This window comes from Lactuca saligna, chromosome 3, assembly GCF_052625555.1.
Source record: "Lactuca saligna cultivar CGN05327 chromosome 3, ASM5262555v1, whole genome shotgun sequence".
Lineage (NCBI taxonomy): Eukaryota > Viridiplantae > Streptophyta > Magnoliopsida > Asterales > Asteraceae > Lactuca > Lactuca saligna.
Window position 1 is genome coordinate 172594732 of NC_136419.1, and position 11358 is coordinate 172606089.

The window sequence follows — 11358 nt, forward strand, 5'->3', positions numbered from 1 at the left end:
CTAAATATAATATTTTGAAAATATACAACTATCGTAACGTTGTTAAAATGTTATTGTTATAGTAGTATATTAATGTAGATCTTGAGTTATACTTAGGATTCTATATATATGTTGTGTGCGATATAGTTCCGAAGTTATATTCGGAAGTTTTATATGTTAAGTTATATAGTATGTTGCAATTAATAGTTTTATGTCAAGATAAAACTGGATATGTTATATGTTGTTATTATTAGTTTTATGTCAAGATAAAACTGGATATGTTGTTATTATTAGTTTTATGTCTAGATAAAACTAGATATGTTATATGTTGTTATTATTAGTTTTATGTCAAGATAAAGTTGGATATGTTGTTATTGTTAGTTTTATGTCAAGATAAACTAGGAAAATTATATGTTGTTATTATTGGTTTTAGGTCAAGATAAAACCTGGTTTTTACTTCAAGATATAGCTATTATACTGCCTAAATGTTATGAAATTAGGAGTAATGTTTAAAAGCATAGTCTAGTAACTTAGGGTTTTAGATACAAAAATGTTTTTGTTGTTAGAATTATAGAACGCCGTCAAAGTCTACCTGAGCTATTGTATTCATCATCTAAGATTGGGGATCTTAGTGAAAGTCCTCTAACCTGTATTCGTTAATCTCGTATGAGTGAGGAAGTTGTATATAAATAGTATACAGGTTGTCCACCCCACTCATGACTGTTAGCTACAGTCAACCAAAAGCGAGTGATGAACTATCCTTTTATTTGTTACTGTTCCGACGTCAATGAAACGTGCGGAAACTACCGCAAGGTGTGATCCTTGAACTACCGCAAGGTGTGATCCTTGTACTACCGTAAGGTGTGATCCTTGTACTACCGCAAGGTGTAATCCTTTCACTACAGCAATGTGTGATCCTTGTAATAATAATAAGAGGTATAAAACTAAGTCATACAGTCGTAGCTATAGACTCATGGTACAACAACTTTAGAAGCATTATACTTTGTTGATATACAAGTATGAATGTTAAGTATAAGTTTCCCAAAGACTTATACTCTAAGTATAAGAATCTAGTAGGTATATTTCTTGTATAGTAAGTAGACCACTATACCTATCCTACTTAGTCGTATAGAATTGAAATAGATTTATACGTAGCAGTTTTACTCGTATAGAATTGAAATAAGATTTATACTTAGCAACTTAGTTTGTATGGAATTACAAACATTTATATTTATAATATATGAGACTTATAGGTATATACTTATTTTGTAAGTAAACCATTATACCTAGGATATATATACTAAACGTTGGAAACTCAAAATAATACTTTCAAAACTATACTTTTGAACTTGGAATATGTATTATTTTTATATGGAGTCAAAACCTGTGAACTCACCAACTTTATGTTGACGTATTTTTAAATTGCATGTGTTTTCAGGAAGTTGATAACTATGATACGAGAAATGACATTACACTGCCCGGTGTTTCCGCCGACGGCCGGGGTGTGACATTATGACAGACAAATATGTGCCATCTTCATTTATGACAGGGGCTATAATGAAACAAAATGCATGTCCTAAACATGCGTCACAAGGTTACCACACGCATATACGTGTCATCTTCCTTTATGACAGGGCCTTCCTTGATACACATTGTGTGTCGTAAATGAGCATCATAAATGCGTATCGTAATTACGCATCATAAATGCACATCGTCTATAGACACACAAGAAAGTGTGTCGTCTCTCGTTTCCCAAATCTAACCCTCTTAGTTTCTTTGCATCACATGTAGCGATATGAATATAATTGGATAATAGTGTAATTATTTGATGAGGGATTAAAGGAGTTTGTAGGGCACTCGTGTAATTATTGTAAGGCCTACCAAAGTTTATGCTTATGTTTCTGCATTAGTTATGAAAGCCCAAGTTTTATTAATCAATGTAAAATATTTCTTTGAAAATAATTTTATGGGAAAATTTCCGTACTCCTCTGTTTTTAATATAAGCATAAAAAAAGGTCTTTTCGGACTCTGAAATTTGGGGATGTCACACGTGTTTGGTTTGCATTTTCTTTTTCTCACCTTTTAGTTTGATTTTCATTTTTCATTTATTTTTTGATAGTTTAATTCACTCTCTCATCATTATATTCTAATTTTATTCCAGTGTGGGGTCATTAGAGGAGGCTGTGGTTTTATTATAAGGAAAATTTTAAGAAAAAGTTAGGTTTTTGTAGTTTAAATTACACCCACGACATGGACATCTCTTGGCTACAACGTGGGATTTAATAGAGTGTCGATCTGAAAATATTTCTACCTTCACGACATGAAAAACTATGTGTAATGATGTGACAAAATGGGGAGACCAGAAAGAGATAAATTAGCCCTAAAACATGTTTATTTTCTATTCTCAAACAAAAATCACAACGTGAACTCTCCCATTCCTGCCCCGCACTTCGAGTTTTTGGCAAATCACCTACTACTTCCAGTGTTCATGTTTAATCCATCTTAAGGTATGATTTTATTGCTCTAATACACTTGATATTTCTAGGTTTTGTTTGATTTTGAACAATATGTGCGATTTTAGGGTAGAGGGTGTAACAATTTTGAATTTTAACTGTGAAATTGAGATTGCATGTTTGAAAAATGTGTTTAGAATTACATTTAGACAAAACCCTTGGCATATCATGGAATTAATTCGGTCAAAATTGGTTCTGCTTTGCAACATTATGTCTTGACTCTTGCCACGACATAAGGAAGCTGCTTTCACGACATGAAAAACGGATTTACCAAAACTGTTTGAATTTATTCTACTAATCTGTTGTAGTTGTGTTGTGTGGTTTGTATACTTGTGGTTTTGCAACTTTGTCTTTAATATCTTTAAGAGCAGAGTCAAATTTCTCAGATAACATCTTAACATCCGGAACAACTTTAACAACTTTCTTAGTTGTATCGTATATTAACTTTTAATGCTCACAGAAAATTATTATAGTTTTAGATTGCAAGGTCTGTGTAACACCTTGATCTGCAATCACCATGCTCTAAAAATTTGAAGTTGAGAAAGTTTGGTCATGACGAAATAAAGTATTCAACTTCGTATTCAAAACATTATAATCTTGACGAGTCATCAGCTTGATATCCTCATCAAAAGATGTTGCCATAGGAGTTACAACATAGGGTTCTAAAACTTCTGGATCATCTACAACCATAAAATCATCATTTGATCCATATTGTGACTCTTCATGTCTCGATAGAGAATTTTAGATCGGTTATGAATAGGGAAAAATAGATGTAACTAGCGGAACACTTGTTGAAATAGGTTCTAAAGTGTCACGTTCATCAATAATAGGTGAAAATCAGAAACGTTTCGTTTTGTGGTAGTTGTAGTTTGACATTGAGAAAATGATGTGGTTGTAGTAGATTATGTGAAAATAAGTTCTGGGTTAGATTGGGAAATTGGAACTTGACTGGTGAAATCAAGAAATGTAGTTTTAGGAATTTGTGATGTGGTTTGGATATGAATAGTAGTAATGGGGATGTAAGTAGTGGTGGTCGGAGTTGATGTTGAGGCTTGGTTTTGAACAACTGGTGGTATTGGTGGCCTTTGAGATTACAAAAGGTTTAAAATAGGATATTCCAAAGCAGTCTACTAAATGTGTACTTTTGACTAATTGTTAAATTGAGTAGAAATATGAGTAGTAGGATTTAGAATAGATACCTTCAAAGTTTCATGCTGATCTACTAGCTTTGGTGTATGCTTTTGATTCTTAGTTATGGTCGCAACATTATTACCAGAAGCAATATCTTCAGTAACATTAACAACACTAATAGTATAATCATCCAACTCCTAATAGGAAATGGTAGGCTTAGCTTTCTTTGAATGTCTCTTCTTTGGAGCTTTAGATTTCACAGGTTATACCTCTGCATCCACCTTTGATTTTCTTTTAAGTCTAACCCTTTTCGGAGCATCACCAACATCAAGAACATCATGAAGAGCAAGTGGAATAGGTCTTTCTCCGAACGAAGGAATCTTCATGTAGATTTGAATAATCTCACTATCCATCAAAACTTATGCCAATATTACCTCAGGAATTAAGCCAATAAAATGAAAATTCTTGCAATCTAAAGTAATGAACATAGATATACTCATGTTCTGAATATTATCCATAACTGCACCCGCCACTTGTGGAATATTGTAATGATCCAGAGTTTGCTTCACTATGATCAACCACAACCTTGCACAATAGATTTCAGTATTCTTGGACTTGGATGTAGGACTTTGAACAAATTGAGTCCACAAAATATGCCCACAATCCACTTTTTCACGAGAAAACAATCCTTAAAGAAAAGTATGATATCGTTTACTCGCGCTATCAGTACCAATAGCCCTTTCAGAGAAAAACTTGAAGAGACTAGTGAACAAAGAATTTTAAATTAAGTGGCAAACATGACTTCTTGAATGTTGAAAGAACAAAGAAATCAAAAATATGCCCCATTTGATGATAAGCCCTAATAATATTTGTATATTGGACCAAATCAGGGTTGATTGAATCAGCACCAAGAGTTAACCCTAATAGCTTGTAGAAATTTGCCTTTGTAATCGTCGTTTGATGTCCTTGAACATCAAAACTAACTACTTCAAACTTCTTGTTGTAATATCATTGGAATAAGCCATAATCAAATTAGATAGAAGAACATACTTGAAGTGTGTCAAAGCTTTTTTCAAAATCGAGTAGTTCAAACATTCAATCAAAGCTTGAACCGAGGGACTATACTTCGAGTACTCCAAATCAACAATCAAGTTCTATCTAGGTTTCACAATGACAAAAATAGATGAATTTGTTTGATCCATGAATGAGATGTGATCACTACAAGAAGCCGTTTGGTCTTAATAAGATAAACTGAGAGAACCGAAGAATTGATTAGAATAAACTGGAATACCTTGGAATGTTGTATGAGCGTAAAGATAAAAATGTAGAGCAATTTTGGGTATTTATAGTGTTGGAAACCCAAGTGGTTCATTTTGAATTTGAATCGATGTGAGAGAAATGGGATAAGAGCTTAATCAATACTTGACGTCGAGTGATTTTTCTAGACATCCACTCAGGGTATGGTCCAACTTAGTTGGGACTGGAGTGATGTTGACGATTGATAGAACATCAACGAAAACATCACGTGAGATTTGGGAAGAGTAACATGCTGAAATTGGCCCCGTTGGTACTGATCCTTAAGGACAATTCGTATACTACTATATGCAATGTTAGAGTAGTGAACGAAGCAACAACCAAGGGAAATGTTTGGGGGTGAGACTCGCACCTCACTTAGTACATTAGGTCATGCCAGTCACGTTAGTCGCGAACGTGATACTTACCTGGGGGTTATTGATGAATATATAGATCCATAAATAGGAAGTATTATAATAACAATTACAAAGGTGATTAAGCAGAGAGTAATTGTTAATGATGAAAATGAAGATTTATATTATCTTATAATATTATAGTGATGTATGAAGTAATAACTGGTTACAAAAATGAATAATGGAGTGTAACTAAATGTAAAGGCTTTAAATAAGAATACAAATTGAACATGATTGTGGTGTTTATATGATGTATCTAACACCATCCTATTTGAGTGTTTGAATGCATGTTTGTATGATGTTCGTTTAACCAGTGGGATGTGTACGTTCCATAACATGGTACCTATGGTTGACTCCCTTAGCGTATGCTGACACTTGTTTATTTCCTTAATGTTTGCCTTTCATCGGTACAAATAGCATAGTTTATGGTTTGTTAAGTTTGGGGTCTCTTGTGTAGTTACATTTATCATATTTTTAGTGATGATACAACTTTGGACTTGTCGATGAGTTTTCATCTACTTTTGGTTTTGAAAACTTGGTTGGTGTTGGTTTGGTGAAATTAAACTTTTGAAAGAGGCTATTTCTTTTTATATTTAAGTAACATTGGTGATGTTTTCTAATGAACTATAAATAAGACTTTCATAACATATTTTGGATAAAAATGTATTGTTAAAATAAAAAACATTTGGGTGAAAAATTAGATGTTACAATTTTCGTCACACAAAAAGAGAAATACTCGTTTTGATGAACAAAAATGTTTGAAAAAATCTTAAATTTTACTCCCCAATGACAATGTTATAATTTAAGAAAAAGTCACATAAATCGTACATGTGAACATTGTTCATCACGAAAAAAATAAGCTTTTGATAGGAATGGCCTAGTTTTTTGTTAGAAAAAAGTTTGAAAAAAAATCAAATTTTAGATCCCATAAAAGTACAATGCTATAATACAAGAAAAAGTTATAGAAATGATCCCTATGAAACGTTTTCATATCATAAAATATTAAAAATAAGATTTTGATTTAATTGTAAGAAATCTTGTCCAACATTTTTGAATTATATGAATTTTCAAAAATGATCAGTAGAAAACATTTTCATCATTAAGCAAGGACAATGTTATAATAAACATAAGCGTCTATATGTATAAAACATAGTTTATGGTTTGCTAAGTTTGGGGTCTCTTGTGTAGTTACATTTATCATATTTTTAGTGATGATATCACTTTGGACTTGTCAATGAGATTTCATCTGCTTTTGGTTTTGAAAACTTGGTTGGTGTTGGTTTGGTGAAATTAAACTTTTGAAAGAGGCTATTTCTTTTTATATTTAAGTAACATTGGTGATGTTTTTAATGAACTATAAATAAGACTTTCATGATAACATATTTTGGATAAAAATGTATTGTTAAAATAAATAACATTTGGGTGAAAAATTAGATGTTACAATTTTGATCACACAAAAAGAGAAATAATCGTTTTGATGAACAAAAATGTTTGAAAAAATCTTAAATTTTACTCCCCAATGACAATGTTATAATTTAAGAAAAAGTCACATAAATCGTACATGTGAACATTGTTCATCACGAAAAAAATATGCTTTAGATAGGAATGGCCTAGTTACTTTTTTGTTAGAAAAAAGTTTGAAAAAATCAAATTTTAGATCCTATAAAAGTACAATGCTATAATACAAGAAAAAGTTATAGAAATGATCCCTATGAAACGTTTTCATATCATAAAATATTAAAAATAAGATTTTGATTTAATTGTAAGAAATCTTGTCCAATATTTTTGAATTATATGAATTTTCAAAAATGATCAATAGAAAACATTTTCATCGTTAAGCAATAAGTAAGGACAATGTTATAATAAACATAAGCGTCTATATATATAAAGTATTTAAAGTAATTTATAATAAAAGCAAAAAAAAATGTACTTTGGAAAAATCACTTTAGACAAACATAATCTTTTTAACATAATATAGAATATTACTTCCGGTTATAACAATTTTTTAACATAATAAGAATGAGAGTAAATTGCTACTATTATATTATTTTGAAGCGGATGTGCAAGTGTTAAATATAAAATACCAGAAAACTATGCATAATGGTGGATCATATTAGCTAAGGAAGGCTCAGGAAAGGAGGTATCGGGAATACTAGCACACTTGTCTTGATACCAAAGATTTTGAGTAATTTTCAGGATGGAAACCGAAATTTCTTCAACCAATCAAAAGGCTTCAAACTCACTCTCACCCTCGACGCCAATTTATTTGAATTCTCAATATACAAAAAATCTATAAATAACATTACAGTATTCCAATTTTTCCAAAAACCATTAACTGCTTCTTTCTTAATTTTAAGCTCCGTAACAATGAAGTGATCATTAACTTTTGAGTATGCGCCAACACATTTACACTTGACACTTTAAAATAATTTCACGTAAAAGAATGGGATGCTAGGTAGCATTAATGTATACATTATGCTTGGAGGAATTTATTATCAACAAGACGAGGTCAATACAAGGTATGATCATGAGCACTCGAGAATTATGCTTGAAGTTGTAGCCTTATAATATTTATAAATTTTGCATGTATTCTTTGATGTCACATATTCCAATAACGACATCATCGTCCTCGATCAATTGTTATTACTAAAATTTAAAAGACATTTTGTTAGTAGATGTGTCTAAAGTTTCTTTCATTTATATAGGCTAAAGTGTAATGACGAATTATTTTAAACCATAGAATCAAACAACAAAACTCATCTATACAATTTCATAACTTACATTGGACATATGTGCTCTATATCATAACAAAAAAATCATTATTTAAAAATTTTTATGACTAATCTTTTATTGATGAAAAAAAATGAATATACCGAAATGCATAATTTTTTTATCATCTTTCTATAGACATCTATATTGATATATAAAAAATGATTTAAAAAAAAAAAAACACTTCATTTTGTTGGATCTGTAATATTTATAATTATTTTTTATTGAAAAAAATAAAAATATATATCAAAATACATAACGTATGACACTATTTAAATAGACATTCATATTGATATACAAAACCAATAAATTGCTTTTTTTTTTAAACTTAGCTCATTTTCGGATACTAAAAATGACATATATATATATATATATATATATATATATATATATATATATATATATATATATATATATATATATATATATATATATATATATATAGTCAAGATCAAATAAGAAGGAAATTTTTGGTAGGAAGGTAAGAAGTTTTTTTTCTACATATTTTTTTGACGAACAAAATAAATAAATCACTAGATGATTCATTTCTAAGATGATTCACAAGAAAAAATTCTTAAAAAAACATCTTTATGATTCATTTGTACAATGATTTTGTTGTTATTCACTAAAATGATCATAAAAATGAATTTTTTCTTAATTTACTTAAAAATGAATCATAAAGATGTTTTTTTGAGAATTTTTTCTTGTGAATAATCTTAGAAATGAATCATCTAGTGATTCATTTATTTTGTTCGTCAAAAAAGTATGTAGAAAAAAATTTTCTTACCTTCCTACCAAAAAAATTTTTTTACCGGATCTATATATATATATATATATATATATATATATATATATATATATATATATATATATTAGATTCACAGTTTGAATAATAATAAATCTATTCACATTGTGAATCCTAAAAACTAAATTATATGACACTTCAAGATTAATATCGTAATAATTTCACTTGTTAACTTTAGGAAACTACTTTATAAATAATTAAAATGTTGAAAAAAATTATAAAATTACAAATAAATATACTTTGATTGACATATAAATTTCAGCATATTAATATGTGAATGATTAAAATATTGAAATATTATGTTAGATTCACATTGTGAAAACTAAAACTAATTAAATACAATTCAGATTCACAGTGCGAATCCGATCGATCAAGGTGAAAAAAGAAACTAAACTTTTTATATCGATATGGATTCTATTTATAGAGAACAAAAAATTATGAATTTTTGTATATTTAGTTTTTATTCCATAAAAGTAAACCTTACTATTAAGAAAACAATAAAATGAAGTGAGTTTTTTTTTTCATATATCAATATAGATGTCTATTGACAAATGATAAAAAAAAATTATTTCGTTTTTCTCGATAATAAATTTGTCCTAAAAATAATAATAATAAAAAAAAGATGTGAGTTGTTAGCTATGATCCAATGCGTTTGCATCAAGCCTCTAAATGTACATTCCTTTTTTTCCCCTTGATCATTTCATTTCAAATGGCTATGATTGGGTCGTTGGTTGCATGGTTTAACACTAGTACAGAAATGGGCTTGTATCACACAAAAAATGAGTGACCGTGTACATAGAACCACACATTCGTGTTCACTACATGTGTGACCGAAGGTCGAGTGACATAGATACACATAGTCACATTAGCGAGTTAATGGTCGTATCCATTTAAAAAGAGTGGCGAAAGGCATAAAATGAGAGACCAAATTGTTTCAAAATTCATGAAAAAGTGTATTTTGAGTGACGTTAGTCCATCTAATTGCCACATAAATACATTGTTTGTATAGCCTTATGTATATTTGGTGACACAACCCTCCGTTTTTTTGGGGATTTCGTCACTTACAGTTAAGCAATGAGTGTACTAATGTGTTAAAACGAGTGGCCAAATGTATTAATAATCTTGAAAATATGTATTTGAATGACGTTAGTCCATTTAATTGTCGCATGAATATGAAATCTGTGTAGCCTTTTGTATATTTGGTGACATAGCCATTTGTTTGTTTTTTTTGGGAGATTTCATCACTTACAATTAAGCAATGAGTGGCCTCATGTTTTAAAAAGAGTGGTCAAATGTATTAATAATATTTAAAAAGTGTATTTTGAGTGCTGTTAGCCCATCTAATTACCACATGAATATGATATTTGTGTAGTCTTTTTATATTTGGTGACACAACCAATGGTTTTTTTAGGGGATTTCGTCACGTACAATTAAGCAATGAGTGGCCTCAGGAGTTAAAATAATCTTGAAAAAAGTCTATTTTGAATGACGTTAGTCCATCTAATTGTCACATGAATATGATGTTTGTATAACCTTTTGTATATTTGGTGACACTACGATATTATGGCGTGTGTATATGTAGTACCTATAAAAAATCCATTATTTTTGTACAAATATATATATATATATATATATATATATATATATATATATATATATATATATATATAACAAATCAAAAGGAAAAACACAAACCAAATAAAATAAGAATAATTTATGTAAATAATTAACTCAAAAGTTGATTGTAATTTCATATAAATTAAATACAATCCTAAAGTAACATATCAAAAACATTTATCTAGAACTTAATAACCAGAACTGTAAATTCTTTTAAATCTTCTTATTGGGCAAGGCTTGTTTTAGCACCGAACTAGAACTGATAAATTTATGCCTAGCTGGTAATTTAGGTGCAGTTGTTGGACTAAGTTTATGTAAGAATTTATAAAGAGTTAATCCACATAAGTTATGGATAATAAGCTTATGTGTATTGATTAGGGTTTACCCATGACCCTTGGAATCGTAAACTATATATATTTTATCACATAGCCTAAAATCGGTAACTGGTGTTCTTGGAGTTCATGTAGCCCATTTTGTGTCTACTAACCTCTCTCTCAAATCCTCGATTTGTTTATGGTGTGTTGTAAACCGTTTGAGCCATCACACTTGGGTTGCTAAGTTCTTAAAGGCCAAAATTCAACAAGCTACAACAAGAGGTAATCTTCTAACTTACTTTTATGATTCATATGCCAAATTGTATGCTAGTTTTAGGTTTCATGCTTTGGAAATTTTTATTACATTTATAACTAGAGAAAACTTAGGTCCAAAGCATTTAGGGTTATATGTGGACCATAGGATTTTGTAGTACACAAAATCCAATATTGGTATCAAAGTCATAGGTTGTTTTCTATTCTATTGATGCATGCTTAATTGTTCAAAGCTGGAAAAGTCAAAAATT